At 41.6% G+C, this 23,997-nt stretch overlaps 1 long non-coding RNA gene and 1 other non-coding gene across 2 annotated transcripts in view; both read left to right on the forward strand.

Annotated features, from left to right (window-relative positions):
* Positions 1 to 267, forward strand: part of LOC131840157 (uncharacterized) — a 511,540-nt gene extending 511,273 nt beyond the window's left edge. Inside the window, exon 6 of the long non-coding RNA XR_009357224.1 lies at positions 142 to 267. This is a non-coding gene — a long non-coding RNA (uncharacterized LOC131840157). The remainder of the gene's footprint in view (positions 1 to 141) is intronic.
* Positions 268 to 18,333: 18,066 nt separating this feature from the next.
* On the forward strand, positions 18,334 to 18,437 carry LOC131808697 (U6 spliceosomal RNA). The gene has a single exon (XR_009344904.1). It is a non-coding gene; the product is annotated as a U6 spliceosomal RNA (small nuclear RNA).
* The last annotated feature ends 5,560 nt before the right edge of the window (positions 18,438 to 23,997 follow it).

The following is a 23,997-nucleotide window of genomic DNA, read 5'->3' on the forward strand; positions in this document are numbered from 1 at the left end:
ATGGAAGGCAGCATCCCTTGGGTTCTTCATGCCACAGATATTACAGATAAGCAATTATCTCGGGTATTTAATGTTCATGTGTTGTGGGTTTTTGGGGAGGGTTGAGAAAAAGTCAAAAGTTCATGACAGCCTGTGGTTCAGTTCCAGCAGGAGAGAAGCACGATGAAGTGAGACACGGACAGCTCTAACCTGTCAGGCCAGAACCTGTGTCCAGCTGCATGATCTCTCCAGGAGGTGGCTATTTTAACTTTTCTGGATTTTTGGTCAAAGCAGGTACTTCATCCTGTCATGTAATCTGCCTAAGACTTGTATGTATAAAGAGAGACAATGAAACCCTTTAGAAAGCAGAGATAGAACAAAGGAAGGATGAAAAGAAATGATAAAATCTATGGTCCAGGCGTATTTGGTCCCTTCGTCCCTAGCATTTAACCCAGAGGCTGTTTTTTTTGTTTTGTTCTGTTTTGTTTTGTGTTTTTGTTTTTATGTTTCCTGATTGAGAATAGTTGTAGGAGACTGTGACTATGCCGCCCCCCCCCCACCTTAAGTTAACACTCCACTCCCTTAAACCTATGCAGAACCTATCATAGTGTCACATACAGAGTGGGTGCCCAGTGCTTTGTGGTACTAGAGAAATTCGCCAGAATGTTCCACACTCACCAATAAAGTGGAAGGCCCTGGAAGTGTTGACAACATCTAGATGATGGACAGAATACAATGGAGTCTGTTTCTGGCAGTCTGTGGACTAAATGAATCATTGAGCCTTTTTCCTTTTTTAAGGGAAGGAGTGGCCATGTTCTGAAGCCTGGACCTCAACCAGAATTGCCTGGCATCTGGGCATTCCCCAGCTGCTTTTAACGCACACCCACAAGCCTACCTAGGTGGGGAAGGGAAATGGAGAAGCAGAAAGCAGAAGCTGCTTAAACCCCGCAAGCCTTCATGTCCTCATCTGTAAAATGGGCTGGAGCTTTTGGAGTCTCAAAATTGTAGGAAATGAATGAAATAATGTAGGTTAAACCATCTCCCGGTGGCTGGCTTAGCGGAAGCCTTCCACAAAAGGGAGCAATTTTTATTAGGAGGAAGCATATAACTCTTATCTTTGAAAAGAGCCCCTTCTCTCTCCCTGCCTCCTCCTTCAAGCCTTTGAGGCATTTCTGTAGTAATTGGCTGCTGGGGCTTGGCATCTATCTGTAGAGAAATACATTTTTTTGTGAAAGGGCTCTGAGGTGGTGGTGTGAGGCGTTTATTAGTGATCTAAGGCAACAGAAGTTGCCTCTGGTTTTTATTGACGGTTTCTAGCTAGAGGCACAGAAACGCACAGGCACTAAAGGGTGAGTTACTGTTGGTTGCTCCTCTCTGGACCAGCAGGGACTTGGCAAGCTCTTGGAGGACAGAGTGTCTTGCATCAATCAACAGTGACCCCTCTGGCTGAATATGTACAGGCATAAAGAGGCTCCTAAATTAGCCTCTGTTCTCCTTAGCTGGGTGTTTAGAAGATGAAATGCAATCCCTGGAGTGGGAGGAAGTGTGTGGTAGAGGACTGAGCCCTACTCTGAAATTCAGGCTGACCCCTCCTGCCCAAAAAAAATCTGATGTGGTTTTATTTTCTATGGGCCTATTAAAGTATATATATATTTAATACTCCGACAGCGTGGGAGAAAACAAAGGGAATGGAAGATCCGGGGATAGAAGGGAATGGGCAGAGGGGATGATACCAAGAACTACTTGTCTGATGAATGAATTAAAATGGAGCAGGGGTGGCTTAGGACTGACTAAAGCATTTTTCCCAGCTGTGTTTTGATGACACAGACTTACCCTCTGGTCAGGCCCAGGAGGTGTGGTAGTAAGCCCACTGGTCAATTTTTAATACCACCCAGAAAATTTTCATGTGTGTATTGAAAATTTCAGTGAGTATTGATTTATCTAAGACTGCTAAAGAGCTGGCTGAGCCCATAAAACCAGGAGTCATGTACGAGTCACATTTCTAGGGTATGGTGAGGGTGTTCTAGAAACAATACTCTTATTCCTAAAAAATGTCAACATATACTACAAGGGGTCTTATTCTCCCTCCTCTCTAGTTATAATTTCTCCTTTTGTCAAAAAAGGGAAGAAAAAGAAGGACTCTCCAGGTAAAAGCACAACTTTGTGCCTCACGTTTTCTAGGTTTTTTATAAGGTTCAATAATATTCATTCCAAAGCCTGTTTGAGAGCCATTAGTATTCAGAAAGGCTGGTGACCAAATAGTAAATCCATGAACTCAACATTATTTTTGTGTTATGAAATTTCCATTGCTTACTTTCTATGAGCGGTGAGACCGTATATTGAATCCTGTCCCAGATGCATAGGTCACAAAACTACACCCTGGGCCCTGAAGCCATCCCAGAAACAACCAAGCCAGAAAGTATGGCCAACTCACCACAAACCCAGGCCTGCTGCTGCCTAAGTGAACTATGGAGGCTCCCTCCACGTCTGCTCACACGCACACTGGTCACCACCACACATGCTTGCACTGTGAAGAACTATGAGAAGTATTTCTTTCCCAGAATCACCAGACCATCTCAGGATCACCTTCCTTGAGGGGGCATACATTGTAGACCTCAGAGGCTGGTGGTGGTCTGGATACACATGAGGATTCCCTTCTTAATAACAATGGTTCACACCTACGGAGTCCTTAGTAAGGCCAGATGCTGTTCACATCACACTTCCCATATATCAGTGCATTTAAATCTCTCAAGAACCCTATGAACCTGGTCCTATTATAATCCCCACGTATGATGAGGAGTTTAAGGCAAAGAGCTTGCATGATTTCTCCAAGGTTGTAGAACTAACAAGTGGCCAAGCTGGGATGTGAATGAGGCTGTCTGACTCTGCATCGTATCCTCTTCACCACGAAAGCAGACTTACTCCACCCTATGCTTGCACCAGAAAACCTGGACAGGGAAGATAGACTCTACGTCCACAAATTATTCCTCTTTTCATCTGGGAGAGAGGGATACTAAGGACATCCAAATTTGGGGAATATTCTTAGAATTTGTTTTCTGGGATCTAGAGGTCCTCCCTCTTAAACAAATATAAAACCCCAAATTCAAGAGACAGTTTCCAGATTCAAAGTTGTCCGAGTCAGGACTCCGTTCTAGGAGCACTCTTAACAATAGAGATACAGTTCTAGGACTCTGTTCTAGGACCACTCTTAACGATATAGATGGCCTCAGGATTCACATGAGGAGATCAATAGCTCTGAGACCAATACTTTGGACTCTGCTGAAGGAGGTCCATTGCTCTTAGCGGCAAATGAGACAGAAAAACACCAGCTTGAAGGTGTGTACCATGTTATCACAGGTGTGGGATTAACTTGTAGAAATTGTGAGCATTCAAGAATGCCACACAGTGACTCCATTTAATTCTTTTTGAAAACTAATTCAGGAAGGACCTTTGAAATTTATTTTACGCAAAGATACAACTTAGTTCCACTTGTGCCTCCTCCCCTCTCCCCCGGACTCCCCTGCTTCCCACCACCAATGCCACCATACATGTTTAAAGTCCTTTAAAGTTTTCAAAGTGCTTTCATATACATACTCCATTCTTTATGTCAGATCAGGGCAAAATTTTATTGCATTTGGCCAAAGGCCATGTTGAAACTTTGAGAGAAAAAAGGACATACAACATGATCTTTGAAATAAAGGGATTACAACAGAGCAAAGTTAAAGTTAGAGAGAATTTTATATAGAAAGAAATATATATATATATAATTTATATAGAAAGAAATATATATATCTACATCTATGTATAGATATAGATATATAAAACAGACTGACCAAACACTTCACGTTTTTGTTTTTTTTTTTTTTTAACAGTTCGGTTTAGACAAAAACAACTAGAAGATGTAAACAAATTATTTAAAAATAGCATTTATCCATCTTTGATTTTAAACAGCTAATACATGCTCATGACAGAAAAATTGAGGTATGTGAAAGTGAAAAATCAAAAATATAAACACCATAATCTCATTATGTATAAAAAATGATTATGTTTAGAGTACAATCCTCTAGTTTTATATTACACACACACACACACACACACACACACACACACACACACACAATGGAGTTGAAATTTTCTTCATCTTCATGCTACGCTCAGATATGCAGAAAATAAAGGCCGCCCTTTAATTTCTAAAAACTCTGATCTGGCCCATGTAATTCCACTTCACTGAATGGTAAAAACAACTTATTATCCATTAGCAATGTTTCAGTCACTTCTGGTGTGTAGGTCTCCTTTCATTTTAACATTCAATCCATTCAAAGTTATGATGGTTTATATAGAGTGTTCTTTGAAAGACTTAGTCTCTCGAGGAAAATGCTCAGTCTTTCAGATTCTCCTCTGACTGCCCCCTCCCTCTGTTCCTCAAGATGATGTCCTGGTGTCTGAGAAACAAGGCTAAAGTTAATACAGTTTTCAGCTTAGAATGAAATACGAAAAGGCAGAGAAGGCCACCCTTCTGAGATGACTGATATCAGAAAAGCTCCTGACTCCAGCCCAGGGTGCATGGCTTGCCAATCAAGGGCAACACCTTTGAAGCGCACGTTTCTGCACAGCTTTCCTGACCCTCAGGTACATGCCTGCTGAGGGGCTTGATTAGAGGCAGAGGAAAGCGGTGCTTGAGTCCTTGTCCTGTGTCTGGTCCTGCAGCTCTCCATGGCGAGGTCTCTCCTCAGACTGGCTGCTCTTTGCCCTGCGGGTGTCTACAGCAGGTTTGAACGTCAGTACTCCCAGATGACCCCCAGAGAACCCCAGTTTTGGTTGATGCTTTTGGAGTCTATGCTATATACTGTAGCCAGCCTCTGTCCTGGAACGTCCTCTCGCAGTATCTGCTGGGAAGGCACCAGACTCCCCCACCACAGGGAGCCGGAGGCTCAGCCCACAGGGCTCAACAAAGCTGTTCTGAGTCCTCTCTGAAGAACATTAACAATCTTCTGGATCTTGTCCAGGCTACATGGGAAGTGGGAACAGCTTATAGAATGTAAATTCTCTGCCTTCCTCTTCCTACCTAGGCAACACCACTGGATTCCTTTTCTGTGGTCATCTAATCTAATCAACATTGTGCATCTAATTGAGATCATTTCAGCTTCTACCTGAGTTAGAACTGTTAAATTAATGGAAGGTGAGAGGAATAAAGGGCGAGGTTTTAAGAGACTTCTGTCAAATTTACAATGTGTATTCTATGTCTCATCCCAAGTTCATCCATTTTCCCCCGAAGAACTTGAACCTCTGTGGAAGTGTTTGAGTGCTGCACCTCCTGAGTCCAGAAGCATTTTCAAGGGAATCATCTGCTTCAGTGTTTTTGGCTTCTGCTAAGTTTATGTTTGTCATCTAGAACAGCTTTTGGTGAAAACTCACAGCATTCTATACAGAACCAATTTTAGCCGAAAGTTTGCATTTCCTCTCAAATTCTCACTTCTTTCTTTTTAAAAATAATTAGTGCTTTTTGCAATTGTTATGAAATTTGAACAGTAGCCTTTTGAAACTTATACAGAACGAAACAGCAGAATCTTCAACATTGAAAAGATAAGAGGTTTTCTTCTGGTTAATTAAAGGAGAAAGAATTATGGAACTTTATAGCCGTTTAATTATGTCATTAACGTGAGGGTTGGCTAGCAATGGGGGGAGAGACTGCCGTGGGCCACCCTGTAGAATGAGCCTGATCTTTTCAGGGCTCTGTCAGTGCTCAGACGGTGACTTGCTGCATTTTTGAACGATTGTTAACTAGACAGACACATTCGTTAGAAAGATATTTAATAACTTCATTAAAATGACATCAGTACATATTTTCCTAATAGTTTTTGTTGTTGTTGCTGTTGTTGTTAGAAGTGTTAAACATGGACAGGTCACCTCTGAATATTAAAAGCTAGAAGTGAAAATTTTCCTTCAATGGGGTCAGCAGTGTGGTTAGGCACACTTCCGGACACGTACGTCAGATAGAAAAAACAATGGTACCTTTGGCATACTGATCCTCGATGGTACTTTTTTTTTTTTTTTAATTTACTTTATAAATCAGTATTACTTATTTAATCCTATTACCATGGCCTTTATTTTCCCTCATTTAATCTTCTCGACAAACCTATGAGGTAGGTTTATTATACCTGTTTTATAGACAATGGCAACTGGGCCTCAGAGACATTAACTAACCTGCCCTACATCCTATAGCTAATGAGTGGGATTTTGTCTAGGCATTAATGACTAAAAGACCATTTTCTTAGCTACTTTGATGCACTACCTCCTTTCCCTACACTCTCCTACCACATTTGTTATGAAGCTCAAATATAACCAGGCATGTAAATACATAAACTATTTTCAACCAGGCAAATTCTTTTCAAGGTATTTTCCCCTCTCGATGTTGTTAAGTTTTTGTATCTTTGCAATGTTGATAAAAATATGTAAAGGAAGACAATGGAAAATAACAATTTCTGACATGCATTGATGATTATAAAAAACTAAAAAGAAGAAAGGATATAATGACTTCTGCCTGCTTGCACCATTTTTTGATTTGCCTTTGGTTTCTGTCAGAAGAATAATAAAATTATTTATAGTTTGTGCATTAGAATTTGTGGTTGGGCGGGAATTACCTAGGATTTTCCCTGATTTGTATCACAATTAATAAAGAAATGTGGTCGAACTCCTTCCTATTAATGCTATCCCTCGAAAGAAAAGTTGTCTCGGAAATTACATGCTCTCTGGGAGATATGCTCTCCTACTAAAATATCTTCTTTGAAAAAGACATAGACATACACGAGAAACAATTTTTTTTTTCAGAAAGTATTAGAATAAGATTTGCTGTTAGAACAATAAATCTGTGTAGCCTTCCAGGAAGGTCGGAGTAGAAGTTAGAGCAGAGTGATACAGAGAGAAGGAAAGGTAAATATCAAAGAAGACTAACTCTTCCATGTCATTGGCACAATTTCATTCTGAGAAACACAAAACATGAAAAAATAGAAAGCAAACATGAAACGAACCTTTGGGGGGATAGACATTTACTTCACAAATTCAATTAACCAAACGTTTTCCAGCTCTCTTCAAAATGCCCTCCGCTAAGTCAGAAAACTTTTAAATTGATGACATAAACTCTTGACCCCTTGTCCTCAGGCGCCTTATCTTGTCTAATCAATCGACCCACAAGAATTGTTTTTGAGTTTCTATGAAGTGTTCCAGACTCTGGTGATCCCTGGTCTCTTCCTACCCTCATCTTGGCAGACCAAGTTCCATCCTGGTTTCTCCTTTTTTATACAGTTTGGTCTTCTTTTTACATTCTAGGCTTTCTTCGTTTACTTTTTCATCTCTCTTTACAGATTCCCAGTGCCATTCCAAGAAAAAATAAATAAATAAAGGCACTTTCAACAAGTAAACAAAACTGCTTCGATCAATAGATTTTTGCTATGCTCTCTCCCAGAATAATTGTTGTTTTTTGTTTCCTTGCCATTTTTTTTTGTTTCTTTGCTATTTTTTCATGTTCCTTGAAATTGTGGTAAAGTATGTATGGTATATACCAGGAGAGAGTCTTCTAGGACTCTGCAAACTTTTTTCCCCCTCTTCCATTAGTACTAAAGTGTATATCTGGTCAACCCGTATACTGGTATTTACTTTCTTATATGGAGCCACCTTTCCTATAAGCATAAACAAAAACATGTTTGGGATCATTTCTTTCACATCATGATCTCCCTGCTGTATCTCCTCTTCTATTTCAAGTCCCACTCTCTGTTGGTCCCTCAGTATCACTGAGATGCCCTACTTTTGTGTTCTTATGATACATTGTTCAGTTGCAGCATTTACTCTAAAACAACATCATCCAACTATTTGTCAGAAAACTTTTAAATTGATGACATAAACTCTTGACCCCTTCCTTCTCCAGTAGACACCTCGGTGGCAAGAACTGTATCTAACTTATGTATCCCCAAGACTTAGCACAGGATGTCGTCCATGGAAGAGGCTGGGTGACAATAGATGGAAACTAAACTGTTCAGTAGAATTACGGCATGAACTGAAGGGTGGGATATTTGGGCTAAGGGAAAGGATTGCTAAGGAAGAATAAGAAAGTAATATGAGTTGATTTGGAGATTATAAAAAGCTAAAAACCAAGTTCTGTTCATATCTGCGGAGTTCTTCACTTTTCATCGGTGGAAAGAGGAGAAAGTACTTTGCTTGATGCACAGGCATAATCTAGCTCCTCCCAAGTTAGAGTTTCCAGCAGAGTGAAGAACTAAGCACAGGCCTGCATTATTCGCTGATGTCATCTTAACATCTTCCATAACTAAGTAGACTATAAGAAGCTTCTCTGAGCTCTGAAAGTTGGTTCTTTTTAACATACAGGTATCGGGAGCCCACTTTGTGCTACAACTGAGGATATAAAGACAATTGGGACATTGTCTCATAATAATTCCCTTTTCTCAACCAAATTAGCTATTCTCATCACTACAGCTGTCTCTATGTCAGACGTTCATAACATCACTGGAGGAGATCTCTAGTCCTTTCTTGTGCAGAACTCCAAATGGCTTCTTTTCCTATAAGTACACCATTCTTCTCTGCCCACTGCCAATTTCACCTTAAGTTTTCAGTAAATGAGATAGCCTACTCGGGTTCCAATAGTTAGTGTTAAATTGGTAGTTTCTTGGGGCGCCTGGGTGGCTCATTCGGTTAAGCATCTGCCTTTGGCTCAGGTCATGATCTCAGGGTCCTGGGATTGAACCCCCCACTAAACAGGGAATCTGTTTAGCATCTTCGAGGTTTTGTTTGGTAAAATTCTGAGATACTTATAACCAACTTGGCACATAACCCCACTCCCTGTGGTTGTGAGTATGCCCCCACTGAAGGTCATTCTTCACCCTGATGGCTCAGGAACTTCTCAAGGGCATGGGCTACACCTCCAGGATTTAGATCCCAGATGACCACCCCATCCAGAGCGCCACTCCCACTAAATTATTGCAGCAGTAGGTTTTGTCAAGTGTTTTGTTACTATTACAATACGGATTGTCATTTTTTCCCAGCTTCTTATTATAGTTTTTTATCATTACTTCTCTACTTACTACATGACCCCAAACCAAATGATGCATATTTTAAAAGATTTTTGACAGCAGAAGGCCATTTCTGGTATAATTTCTTTCTTTCTTTCTTTCTTTCTTTCTTTCTTTCTTTTAATATTTACCTTTTTTTTAAGATTTAATTTATTAATTTGACAGAGAGAGATCACAAGTAGGCAGAGAGAGAGAGGAGGAAGCAGGCTCCCTGCCAAGCAGAGAGCCTGATTCAGGACTCGATCCCAGGACCCTGAGATCATGACCTGAGTCGAAGGCAGGAGCTTAACCCACTGAGCCACCCAGGCACCCAATTTCTGGTATAATTTTTATGTTAATTAGTAAATGCCACATTAATGATGAATGATAAGCCTCATACTCAAACCCAAATATCAGAGGCTCAAACAAGTGTTTATTTTCTTGTTAATGGTCCCATGGGTTGGCTGAAACAGCACTACTTTAGGTCATGGGAGTTTGATTCTAAGCTTCTGAGTAGATTCAGTTTTGTTCTAACAGTGTCTTCATTCTTCTTCAAAAAATAACTACTTATGACATACTTTTCTTTTAGGGAATAGTAAGAGCACCAGGACACCAGCAAGACAGACAGCATGTTTAAACTCTCTGTTCTTATCAAGTCTGCCAACATTTAATTAACCAGTGCAAGTTAGTCACATGGCTAATCCTAATGTCAGTTGGGTGAGGGTCATTTTCTATCTGTAGTTACATGGCATGTGTATCACAGCAGGATGGGAATCAAGAATTGAGAACAGTTCAGTCTAGCACACATGCCAACAAGAAAATATCAACTAGTATAAAGGCTGTTAAGAAAATAAAGCAGAGTCATGTTTAGAGAATGCCCAGAAAACTGTGAAGAATAGTTCTTGGAGATGACATTTACACTGAGGCTGAATGTCTTCCAGCCTGAGGCAATAGATGGTGTAAAGACCCGGATGCAGGGATGGGCCAAAGGTGATGGGGAAACTGAAATAAGACCATGGGGAGGATGGTAGGCGATGAAATCAACGAAGCAGGTAAAGGCCAGGTTATCTAGACCTCTGTTATAATTACTATTACATGCAATATCATTCTGGATATTTCAGAGGATTATTTACCAAATGCGGAAAAACAACTGTGAGTTTTCCTGGTTGTCATGATAACCCATGAGTTCAACCATTCTGGATGCTCTTATACAAATTGAATTGTATAATCACTTCCAAATAATTCGCCCTTTTGCTGGTTCTTTATAAGCTACAAAAGTGTCGGCTTCCTAAGTTTTTTCAGTCAGAATCCCTGAAGATACAAAGGATTCCTGGCCAGGGAGGGACCTGCTAAAACACTTAGAGAAAACGGAGGCCTCTGAACCTGCTTGGATTCTTAACAACTGCAGGTACTTATTCCCCCTGAGCTTCTTAGCGCTCAATGGAGGTATAAAGGCGTTGGAGTCTCCTTTTTCCCCTTACTCTCGCTCTTGGGAAAAACCTCTTATCCTGTTGCTCCCCAGAGGGTCTTCTAGATCTAAAATAACAACAACTTCGATTGCTGGGGACATCTCCTCCTGGGGAATTGACATGCTGGCACTCTGGATGGGGTGGTCATCTGGGATGTAAACCCTGGAGGTGTAGCCCATGCCCTTGAGAAGTTCCTGAGTGATCAGGGTAAAGAATGACCTTCAATGGGGGCATACTCACAACCACAGAGAGTGGGGTTAAGTGCCCAGTTGGTTATAAGTATCTCAGAATTTCACTAAATGAAACCTTGAATATGCTAAACTTTCAAATGCCCAAAATCACGAGGTCTTGAGTACTTTCTAGAAATGACCCGTTGGGTCTTTGTGCTGTGAGAAGACTTTTGTTAAAAATTGGTGTTTAGGGGCGCCTGGGTGGCTCAGTGGGTTGAGCCGCTGCCTTCGGCTCAGGTCATGATCTCAGGGTCCTGGGATCGAGTCCCGCATCGGGCTCTCTGCTCAGCAGGGAGCCTGCTTCCTCCTCTCTCTCTCTCTGCCTGTCTCTCTGCCTACTTGTGATCTCTCTCTGTCAAATAAATAAATAAAATCTTTAAAAAAAAAATTGGTGTTTAATTACCATATTTTCTTTTGTCTTCGTCTTTATATAGACTTGAGGAAAAGAGAACTATTCTCTTTTCAAATACATGAAAAAAAAGTAAATGAAAACCAGAGACAGGGAGAAACTACCGCTGTTCCTGGGTTATAATGACACCTCCACAGGTGTGCCCTTGACTTCCATTAAGAATGGCCAGCTAGGGCGCCTGGGTGGCTCTGTGGGTTAAGCCGCTGCCTTCGGCTCAGGTCATGATCTCAGGGTCTTGGGATCGAGTCCCGCATCAGGCTCTTGCTCAGCAGGGAGCCTGCTTCCCTCTCTCTCTCTCTGCCTGCCTCTCCGACTACTTGTGATTTCTCTCTGTCAAATAAATAAATAAAATCTTTAAAAAAAAAAAAAAAAAAAAAGAATGGCCAGCTAAACAGGTGAAATACACAGCTGTAAATTTTCACCACAGTATCTTTTAGCAAGAAAGGGGCCATGTCTAGATGAATCAGAATATGTTGGCTGGCAGAGCTCAGACACAATAACATGGTTTTTCAGGAGAAATAAACGCAACGGTGTTTATTTCACACGCATTTGTTTGTCAGACTTCAGAGCACCGGGCAGAGATCAGTGAAGCCTCGCCACCTGTCCCATAGGTTGCACCTCATTTTCAGGTGGGTCTCTGAGGTCATTAGCACTGAGGCAGCCTGTCCTCTGTTCAGCTCCTGTGCTACAAGATAGGACAGGAATCCCGCCAGGAGGAGGACGTGGGTCCTGGCTCCTAAGCATCCCTGGTGGACTCCAGCTGCCAGCACCGCCCAAAGAAGAGAACATGCCGCCCGGCCTGAAGAAAGCTCCCAGCCCAGGAGAGAGGCAGGTTAAAAGCCTATAGGATGGTTCAATCAAAGGCATTGCCTTCCTCTGTCCTGCACCGCTATTGTACGTTGGAACACATGCTGCTAGGAGACAAAGAGGACACACGTTTATTTTCAAGCGGAGGACTTCGGAACCACTTGGGAAGAATATTCTTGATTGAGAACCAAAACATTCCATGATGCTTAACAAACCTGCAAATTGAAAAATCAGCATCGGCCTGTGCAGCCAGGAGGCAGGAGAAGGACCTATACCCTGGAAAAAAAAAAATTCAAAATATTCCTTAAATGATATTTGTGTGTATTTGCAAAATTACCGCTTTCCGAATCAGAGTCTCAAGCTGTTTTCGTCTGAGAACATATGTTGTGCCGTGAGACAATATCTCATCTGCCGCCCATGACATACCCCACCGCATCGCGTAATGGACAGTCCCGCGAAGAAGGCTGCAGCTCAGCCAATGCCCCTGTAATAATATTTTAAAATAAATGATATGCATCATTAAATCACCGAGGATGACTAACTCAATTTTAGAAAACCCACAACTCCAGCAATCCTAGTTACAGCTCTGATTTGAATATTTTCACTTTCACCTGAGCAGCCAGTGGGAGCCAGCCAAGCAGACTTGCGTCGAGGCTGTGCTCTCAAAGGAGCAGGAAGGAACCTGTGATGATGTAGTTACAGGAACGTCGGCTTCATGCCTCCCGTCTGCCTGGGCTTTTTAGACTTTTCCTGTCTCCCTTCTTGCCTTCTTATTTACATATCACAGGCATCCTCTTTGTAAAGTTATTTTAAATAATTTATTAGATTGATCTTTTTAAAATTCTACCCTGGCTAAATGTCATAAGGAGAGAGAGAGAAAAAAAACAAAAAAAGTCTTCTAAACTTATTTAAAGGTTTCTACTGGAGTAGGCCAGTTACCTGCTTCACTGCTGATATTCTAAAAATACCTCCATGTCTGTACTATTATCCATTCTTCACGTCCAATTGCTCTGTTATGGTAATAGTCAGAAGCACACCATGCAGTAATTACTTACAGCTGACTGAAGAAAAGAATATTCAACTCCCCCACTGTTCCACTAGAAGGTCTTTATGCACTATTAACTCATTCCTGTTTATTAATACTCTACTGGTAATTCAGACTGCTGCCTCTCAGGTTTGTAATAGGAGGACTATTAAACAGCAATTACTGACCATATGGGTTGGCGAATATTTGTTGTTTTTTTTGGTGGGCATCCCCCCCCCCCGACTTGTTTTTTAAGAAGCCATATTACAACATAGTAAAAGTAACATCACATCTGCATGAGATTAACAGGCTTGGCAATATTTCTCCCCTAGAAAATGTGAATTTATTCACAGATTATCATTACTGGCTTAGGAGACCAAGATCATGGGAGAAAAGAAAATGGGGGAAGATGATGCATGTGTGGAAAGAGCCCTCCTTTGGACCAGATCTTGGTTCTTATCTTCCCTCTGTCACTCCATAGGCTGTTTTCTCTTCCTGCCTTGGAAAGACACTGACCCACGCTCAGCTTCTGAAAAAAACAAGCTTATTTATGGAGGAACCCAAATAGAATACCATTTTCCCTTTCGAGTTCCCCCCGAGCATTGGGAAGTAGCTGCAGTTAGTAAATGCATCCCCCAAAGAGCAGGTGACAGGACCCTGGGATAGGGCCCTGGGAGATGGCGAAAGTCCCCTCCTGGGAGAGGGATGGCATGAGTAATGGGTTCAAGTGGGGCAGGCAGGTGGTAAATGATGATTATGGTAATAATAATGTATGGCTCTCTCACAGGTAGTGAGCTCTAAGCACGTGGCATGCATTAAACGCATTGAAATGGAGATGCATCTTTGAGATAAATAAGAGACCAGGAGCTGATGTCCATTGAGGGACTGAGGGGTTGATATCTGGAGCAGGTCAGTCACTTGGGGGGCCACCTGTACAGAGGCCGTGGCAGAGACTGCATGTCTGGGCTCCTACACAGCCAGCTTTGGCTCAGGAGAGGGCCAGCCTCCTTAGTGCTCCTTGGGGCTTCTCTTCCACTTTTTCCGCATTCCCAGAAGTATCGTTCTCTGTGTCCAAACCCATTCAGCCTGTCAACAAACAGGTCAAACCTCTACAAACCCTAGCGTGCCCCAATCTCACCATTTCTGTTCTGCCAAGCAAATCTGGTGTTCACCATTGGTAGGTGACTGTAGCTGGTTTAGCACTCTGCCTTTGTCACCTGCTGGTATTACTGGTGAGATGACTTTCTCTTAGACACACTCTAAATCCTTGAAGACAGAAGCCCTGTTCTTGAAACTTATAACTTTTCTTCTATTTATCCCTGTACTTCCTTTGGTAATGGACACCCATTTGGTGTTAAGCAGAGGTTGGAAGATTTCAATGGAAATATGTAAGGGAGATGTTTTTCTACTCTATGGAGAGGTAGGAGTTACAGTTTCTGTGTTAACTATGGAAAAGCAAACAAAAAAATAACAAAAATAAACAACAACAAAAACAAAATGACAAATATCAGCCCCAGAGCATAATAGTACCAAGCGAATGCATAACATATAATTGATGTTCAGCGAAATAAATTCAATTAAGCGTGTTAAATCTTCACAGTGGGTCTAAGCCCCAGGGAAAAAGCAAGAAATTTACCTCATCCATGACCTGATTTGAGCTAGAATCCCAGATTGTTTATGGACTGGAGGATCCTTGAGGGGAAGGAGTACTTCTCGAAGATTCTCTGTGATGAGCTCCTTTAAACACTCAGCCTGATCCCAGGCCGGATCAAACCGACTTGGGATGATTTCAATAACACCCTAGCCTCCGCCTGCCCCTGATGTCTCATAGATAAAAGGAGCTTGTAGGCACCTTAGAGATTAGGTACTCCAGTGGATTTCCAAGGTAATTTTATTTTTATTCCAATTGTTTTTAATGCAGAATTTATTTTTTCCCATTAAGCATTATGCAAGATACTGACACAGATGAAGACAGAACAGCTCTGGTTGCAGTCAGGTTGGGAGGTGTGGATGCCCAGTGTGATGATGCAACTGATAAAGCCACAGTGACCCTCCTAGGAGACCCTGCTGCACCTCTGTGAAACCATCTGAACCCAGTATGAAAAGCATTTTTCTACCCCAGACCCCTTTGGATACAAATGTGTAGACTGAATGGCGGTTCATCTCAAATCCACACAGTTAGACAGCAGCAGAATTATCTCTGCAACCCAGTCTCTTGGCTAATTGGCCAAGTTGTTTGGTTTGGTTTGGTTTTTTCCCCTGTATCACCTACCTGTGCTAGTGACCAGCAGGCCACTGTTAACAGGTACGTGTGGGACATGGGAGGACCAGTACATTGGGCCTCCTCCTAATGCAGAGCTCAGTCAATTCTGAAGTCCAACGAGTCATGGTGAGTTGGATGGAGTAAGCAGAAGCCCTTGACGATCCTAAGTGCCACACACACATGGGGTAGGGGTGGTGCATTCCCTCTTGGCCACCCCTGCACTCCATGGTTGAGTCTCAGCTCTAGATTCAGCTTGTCTGGGTGTCTCACGCGTGTCTGAGCCTGGATCACATGCGTGTACCAGTCTCAGTCCAGCCCCAGTTGAGTGGAACTGCTACAGAGACTTGCTCAGCGTGCTGGAAATTCTTCATCTCCTGCTCATAGCACAGTAGATGTTATGCTGTCATCTTTTATAGTGTTTAAGCATGGGGTAGAGTGGGAATGTCCAGACTGCACACTGTCGTTTCATTCTTTACTGATGGAGGCACCAAGATGTAGGAAACAATACGACGTGGGGACTTGGGAGATCTGGATTCCAGACCAGATTTTTTACCAGTTAGCTATGTGTTTTGGGGACATAGAATTTAACCTCTCTGTACCCCATGTCCTCATCTCCAAAATAATGGCCTCTGGCCCAGATTTGCTTCTAAAATATCTTTGGCTTTACTGGGCCATCAAAAAAAGTATAATGGTCTCTATATAGTAACTCTGAGTTAAATTGTATTAATTGTATTAAAACCAATGATTATAAATAGTCACATTATGAATAAAATGCTCATATATGCCAAGAATTTTAAATTAGGCTGCATGACAAAAACATTTATTTCTGATATCAGTGAAAACTCGAGATTAGTCAGTAAAGATGGTATTAAGCCTTGTAAATATCATCCAACTGTGACTTGGAGCTGTGGAACTCTCCCCATGGGCGAGAACATCTGGGCAGTCTGTTGGCTTCATTGCAGGCTTTCACTTGTTCAGTACGGTCTTACTTTGTTCTTACCATGTCTCATGGCAATAAACATATATTAAGTTGATGTGATTGATTCATTCAGTAAGTATTATTCGATGCATCTTTAAGGAGGAACCTGCTACATATGTAACACTGTGTTTATTGTTAATAATAATAATAATAACAAATAACAATAATAAGAGTGAAAAGGTAAGACCCCGATGGTGAAGGGCTAATACTCTCATCCAGGAGGGAAAATGTATATGGTAAAAAGATAAATAACTGCACATGACAGTGATAATAAGAATCCAAGAGAAGTATAAAGGCTACAAGGGCTGGGAGTGTGGGGGGGTGGTTACATGACTAGTGTGGACCCGAAGGGTCCCAGCAGGCCGCTGGCTGTTCCTTGACATGTGATAATATTAGCACAGGTGGAGAGGATGAGGGAGGTCACTTGGGTAAGGGAAGAATATGTGCAAAATCAGTGAATTGGATAAGATTAAGACGTGTGTGAATTTAGTAATGATCCAGGTCCATCTGGAGAAAGGGTTTCTGTAAGAGACTAGTGGGAGCAGTGAGTGCAGAGTCTTCCATTTTGAAGAAGTATGGAAAGTCAGGTGCAGGATTTTGGCCATTATCTCACAGGCAGAGAGATTTTTCTTTTTCTTTTTCTTTTTCTTTTTTAAGGTGTTTTGATTAATGGAAAAGTTTTTATTAGTTAAATCACAGTAAGAGTCCTAAGGACCAACGTGGAAAGAAAAAGGGAGACTGCAGACAATCACTGGGGGAGCAGGTGAGATGAGAGACATGTGACAATGTCAGAGAACACGACAGGCAGCAGAGCTTGGAGGGCCCACGATGGAGGCAGAGACCAGACAGAGCCTCCATTTCGGGGTTCGGGTCCTCTTGCCCTAGATTCTATAGGCCAGAAGGTAGTGTGAGGTACAAAAGGAGATGTCTAGAGGAAGATACTGGAGGAAGAGAAGAATAAAAGGAAGAAATGGAGAGAAGATAGATGGAGACAGTGAGGGATGAGAGGAACAAAAAGCACATGGCCAATGAGGTGGAAGACAAAGGAGATTAATCAAAATTATTATGTGGCAGGTTGGAGTTCAACTCACAGACTCAGGTGTGCAAGTAAATATAGCCAATTTTATGTGAATTTTCCTCCTTCTATTTCAAGGCCCTGTTTTGCAGGAGGCAGTCATGTCAACCCAGTCTCTCCAACTTCCTCCCATCAGATCCCTGTGGTGGTCTCTCATTTCCAGCACCTTCCATAGTACCAAGATGATGGAGGTGGCCAGAAGGGGTGGGGCATCTGCCATTGGTTGCCATCTGTCTGCTGGGCAAGTGTCAATACTGCCACAGTCACCATACCACACAGATCAGCTCTGAGGCAAGCTGCATTCAGGGCCTCCCAGCTGCCATGCTCTCCTCCTCTGCTACAGAATCATGGTGCTTGTGCCATGCTGGGGGTGGGGAGGTTCACCAGCCCATAAGCCGGGAAGGACCATGCAGTACTGTCTTCTTAGCAAAGTTGCTATATCCCTGACTGGGTCTTCCTTGCTTTCAGAAAACAAAGGTATCTGAGGTTCTGTCCCCCTGGCTTCTCCCCACCCCCAGAGACCCAACCCCATAGTAGGACCGACCTGTTACTAGATCTTTCTCCCTTCTACTCCAACTTCCTTCCTCACCCGCCCCCACAAATCCAGACAAGTGTCTTTACTATTGAGGACATCCCATCTATGATGAGGCTCAAACATTTATAGGCAAGAATAATGACATAGACAGTTATGTGACTTTACTTAAGGTCATACGTCTTATTAGTGAAAAAAAAACAAGAGTAAAAATGAAAATATACCAGCTTGACTACCTTTTTCTTTTCCTTCATCCCTCCCTTCTCTCCTTTGCTCTCTGTTTTTCTCCTTCTTTCTTTCTTTATTGATTTCTTTCTCTTCTTTCCTCCTGTCCTCCAAGAGGACTTATTACATGCCAGGTAGTACTGGGTATGGGTACTGGGTATATGACACTGAACAAAGGGAACAAAGTTCATGAACTGCTTTCATGAACTGCCATTCTAGTAGAGGAGATGGACATTGAACATGTACATACACAGACTCACAACTTAAGTCGTGGTCAGTTCTCTGCTCACTTTGGCAGCACATATACTAAAATTGGAATGCTACAGAGGTAAGCATGGCCCCTGTGTGAGGATGACAGGGAAATTCATGAAGCAGTCCACATTTTTTAGAGAACTAATGGTTACCAGAAGGGTGGTGGGCAGGGGGATGGATTGAAAAGGCAATAGGAGTTAAGGAGTGGACTTGTGGTGCGTACCAGGTGATGTACGAAAGTGTTGAATCATATGTTGTACACCTGAAACTAATACAGCACTGTATATTAACTAACTGAAATTTAAATAGAAACTTAAGTAAGTTGTGATCAGTACTGTGGGTTCTATGAGAAATCTCTATGGAGGACTTATTTTAGGTTAGGTAATCAAGGAAGATCTCTCAAGGAAGACACATTTGAGCTGAGAACTCGAAGACAGCAGTGGGAGCACTGCAGGTAGGATGGCGTAGACCAAGACCGGATATGTCCATGGAGCTCAAAAACACTTGTGTGACATAAATACTTCAAAAGGGGAAATGGAACAGGATGTGCTTGTGGAAAGAGACAAGATCAAAGTCTATAGGGCTATATCAGGCAAGATAAGAAATTTGGATTTTATTTTAAGTTTAATAAGAAACAAACTTAAGCAGTGGAATGACATAATATGATTGACATTTTAAAAATGATTCTGGCTGCCCTGTGGAAAATAGGTTGAAGCGAGGAAGGATGGAAAAGAAGAGACTCGTGGGAATTGGGGGCTCTTCCGGTAGTCCTGGAGAGAGATGACACGGCTCTGGAGCAGAATCCTCCAAGTGCAGATGGAAAGAAATGGAAGAATCAGGTCATGTTTTGGAGGAAGAGTGGTCAGATTATTGGATTTGAGGTGTTAGGGGAATAAATGTCCCCAGATGCAGACATGAATGACTGGCTCTATGTGGTTCTATTTACTGATGAGAAAGACTATGAAAAGAACAGGTTTGGACAGGAAGATTTTTTTTTTAAGATTTTATTTATTTATTTATTTATTTATTTTGAGGGCATGGTGAGGGGCAGAGGGAGAGGGAGAGAGAAAATCCCCAGAAGATTCTTCACTGAGCACAGAGCCCAATGTGGCACTTGACCTTATGACCCTGAGATCATGACCTGAACCAAAATCAAGAATCAGACACCCAACCAACTGAGCCAGGCATGCCTGGACAAGAAGATCTTTCGTTTCCTGCCAGAAGATATTTCATCTTGTTGTGTTGTGACCATAGCAGAGACAATGATGTAGACTAACTCAGTGTTTCCAATTCCTGAGCATGAGAAAGAAAACATTTACCAGCCTTGTCATAAATTGCAATCTTTTTTTTTAAAGATTTTATTCATTTATTTGACAGAGAGGGATCACAAGCAGGCAGAAAGGCAGGCAGAGAGAGAGAGAGAGAGGAAGGGAAGCAGGCTCCCCACTGCACAGAGAGCCCGACTCAGGGCTCTATCCCAGGACCCTGAGATCATGACCTGAGCCGAAAGCAGAGGTTTAACCCACTGAGCCGCCCAGGCACCCCATAAACTTCAATCTTTTAAGCAAATTCAAGAAAATGGATTTTAAGGAAAATCCAACTCGTGGATTTTAAGGAAAATCCAATATTCGTCTGTACTCTTGAGTGTTTAGGTCAGTTGTATCATGTGCCAGAATCCTACAGGACAGTGTGATACTGGGCATCTCTCTTCCACTCTCTGCTCAGTGGCATCAGGTTGGGAGTCAGAAGTCAGCCATGGTGGGAGCATTTGTACCTTGAAAATGAGTACATACTGCTAATCAGAGCTTGGTAAATTGTTGATTTGAAAACTTACGAAAACGGTGGGGGAAATGTCAATAATACAGATTAAAGGTATCTTGGGTTTGTAGCTGTTACACTGTGAGCAGCATAAAATTTAAGAAAACATTCAAGACGATTATCTAATCAGCAAAGAAGTTGCCAATATCATTGATGGAGGAAAGTTCCAGCACTCATCTCTGCAGTTGCACTTTCGTCGAACTTGCCAATGTAAAAAGGTTAGTGAGTCAGAGATTGAATAAACAGGTGTGCCATTTTTTCAATGGCAAGAGAGTGGTGTATTTCTATCTATAGGCAATCTTTATAGCCATGGTTTTGGTTGCCTTTTTTCTTTTTTTTTTTTTTTTTAAATATATATATGAGGTAGCACAACAGTCTCAGCAAGATTCTGTACTGCAACACCAGTAAAGCTACATGAATTTAGGGTAAGGAAGGAAAACTGCTCTCTCTCTTTCAGACCCTGCCTTCAACTCCTCACCACCCATGTTCATTCTGCATCCTATAACTCTGTCCACTTTGTCATCCACTCTGTCTGCTGACATTGCCCTTGTCAAGCTCTTTGTCATAGCTCTCCAAGCTCCAAGTAGTTCCAGGGTGTCCCTCTTGGTTTTCTGCCACATTAATAGTAGAAGTATTTACTTTAGAATGATGATGGAGCCAGATTCAGGTACTCCAGAAGATGTGGTATAGAGATACAAAGGAATATTATTCAGCCACAAGAAAGCGGGAATTCTGCTGTTTGCAACAACTTGGGTGGACCTTAAGGGCATTTAGCTGAGTGAGGTAAGAGAAAGACAAACACTTTATGATATCACTTATATGTGGACTATAAAGGAGCCAAACTTAGAAAAACAGAGTAGAGTAGTAGTTACCAGGGTTGGGGAAAATGGGGACATATAAGTCATAGGTCATAAACTTTGAGTTATAAGGTTAAGGCTGGGGATCTAATGTACAGCATGGTGAGTAGAGCTAGTAGTACTGTCTCATACACTTGAATGTTACAAAGAGAGTAGATCTTAAATGTCCTCACCATCAAAAGAAAATGCTAGTTGTGGGACATGATGGAAGGAGTGACTAATGCTATGGTGGTAATTATTTTATAATTTTTAAATATATCAAATCAACACATTGTAAAACAAACTTACACAATGTTAAATTTCAATTACATCTCAATAAAGTTAGCAAAAATAAATACAAAAAATTCAATACTGGTCTTCGTGGTCTGACAGACAGTGTCTGGACATTTTGTTATGTATATAAGGCCCTTACACAGTGTCCCTATCCTGCTTTCAAACCTTAGCTTCCATTTCTCTCTCACTGACCTCACACAGCCACATAACCACTTGCTGGTCAATGAATATGCCATGCACTTTCCAATGTCCATGGCTTTTCCCATTTTCCAACTTGTGATCTCATTGTTTTAAAGCCTGGTCAAATGTTACGCTCTCATTTAAGCTTTCCTCAGCCTCTCCAGATCGTGGTCCTGCCAACACGTCTCTCTCTCCAACAGCACATTGTCTTATCATGAATCAGGTAGGTGTCTGACCTGTCCCTAAGCCTTGAGGGCAGGCACCTCAGACCCACCAGTGCTCAGCATAAAGCAGACATTCCAAAGCTTTTGGGGTATTTTTCTTTCCAAATGATTTGCATGGACTTAGAACCCTTCACTGATGTGATCCGTGGCCCTGAAATGAAGTACAATTGATTGAAAAGCCCAGGACTGCTGATCGACTTGCTAAGTGTGCTTTGCCTAAAATGAACTGCACATGTGCAACTTTTCCAAGTCATCCGTCTCAAGTCAGTCACAGTACACCACTGATTTCTCTGAAAGCATGTCACAGAACACATTTGAATATTTGCCCTTTGTGTCAGGAGGTTTTCACCAAACAGTTAGATTTGATGAACATTCTCATATGCAGTTGTCTAGTTAGAGGCTGAATAATCACTACATTAATTTATTTGCAATTCAGACAAATTACTTTCATGTCCTGTTTGTTGCTGTTTTACTGTTTAAAACAGAAGTAGGTCCAGAATGATCCTTGGGCATCAGAGCTCAATGCTCTACAGTCCATAAAAAGTAAGCGACATCATAAGAGTGTTATTCAATTAAGGGTTCTGTCCACTGATATATCCTCCTCTACACTCATGCATATGCTCTATGTTTCCAAGCATGTGGTATTGAGTAGTTAAAGCCCAACGATGTCAATTTGTGAAAAAGTGTGACTCATATAGCCATGCAATTATCACTAACCCAAGACTAGAACTAAGGGGAAGTAGACAGAATGGGTTTTGTTACCATGTATTGGCTGGATGACTTGTATATTCCTTACTGTTATGGGTTGAATTGTATCCTCCCAAAATTCATTTGTTGAACTCCTAACTCTCAGCATCTCAGAATGTAATTGTATTTGGAGATAGAGCCTTTAAACAGACAAAGTTAAAATGAGATCACTAGGTTGGACCCTAATCCAATATGACTTTGTTCTTAAAAGAAGAGATTAGGATACTTACAGAGGGAAGAACTTTTTCTGACACTGGGAGAAGTTGATCATCGATTCACCGAAGTTGACCATCTATAAGCCGAAGAGAAAGGCCTGGAACAGACCCTTTCCTCGTGGCTCAGAAGTGGCTAACCCTTCTAACAATATGATATTGGACTTCTAGCCTCTAGAATTGAGAGAAAATAAATTTGTGGATTTTTTCAGGTCTGCTTAATAAATACAGGCCAATGCTAAATAGTCTTCATAAAAGACCTGAGGTTCAAGAAGATCATTGCATGATTATTACAACTGATTCCCAAGGCCCACGATTCAGATCCTATTCCTTTAGGAAAAATGTGAAATTGTTGTTAAATCTTAGCTTTGAGGACATAGAAAAATGGAAGTGATTGTTATTTTTCCCTCTACTCTAGAAACCCCTTTGAATGCCATTAAGAGACAAGTTCAACTATTATAATAGAAAACTATGTGAAATGGCCTTTTCTAGAATAGCGGATGTCAGTACTTTGAGGGTGTATGGCATCAAGATAACTATATATCTTGTGGCCTATAGAATAGATAACAAGTGGATAAATCAGGAATCTTGCATAGGAATGTGTTTACAACAGCCAAGCTTGTTCTTAGATACTTAGTAATAATGATTTTTCTAACCAAATAATACCAAAACTTGTTATTAATATCGATCACGGGACACTTGTAAATTTTCAGCCCCATTTATACCACTTGCGTATATTTGATCCCTCTGATAAATAAGGTGGATTTCCCCCCCATACAATAGAAATAAGTAGGACCCCAGGAACTGATGACATGTACCATAGATCAAGTGACAATTTGGAGCTGGAAGAATGACCGGAACCTTCACCTCTGTAACAATCATTGAGATCTAGGGAGAGACAAGCACTGCCTCACAGTCCTTTACACACGTTGATTCATTCCAGTTTGGGTTGTTTTCACTGTAAAATTTAGAAAGGCAGTGTGCAAAGTGGTCCCTGGGCCTTGGTGAGATTCTCAAAGGCAGTCTGAGGTCCACGTGAGCAGTTAGGACGCGAATAACCATCGGTGTTGCAACATCCCGATTATAACTCGGTCTCCCAATTTGGGACAGTTTGACATCCTAACAGGAGGTAGTTCAGTCACCTTGGTAAGTGACTTCATGTAGGTTATTCTTCCAGAATGTAGTTCTACCAAGCAAAGAAAACAAACCTGAACAAAAACAATGCTGGAGCAGGTGTTCCAGCCGTTGGAGAGAAGTCCTTATTGCGACATTACTCAATCACTTTGTTTCTCTTATAATAATATATTATTTATTAGAAGCATTGTTTTTTTTTTTTTTCTGTCGGTGTCACATTTTATAAATCTCACATCTAACATTTTCCCC

The sequence above is a fragment of the Mustela lutreola genome, chromosome 9 (assembly GCF_030435805.1).
Source record: "Mustela lutreola isolate mMusLut2 chromosome 9, mMusLut2.pri, whole genome shotgun sequence".
NCBI lineage: Eukaryota > Metazoa > Chordata > Mammalia > Carnivora > Mustelidae > Mustela > Mustela lutreola.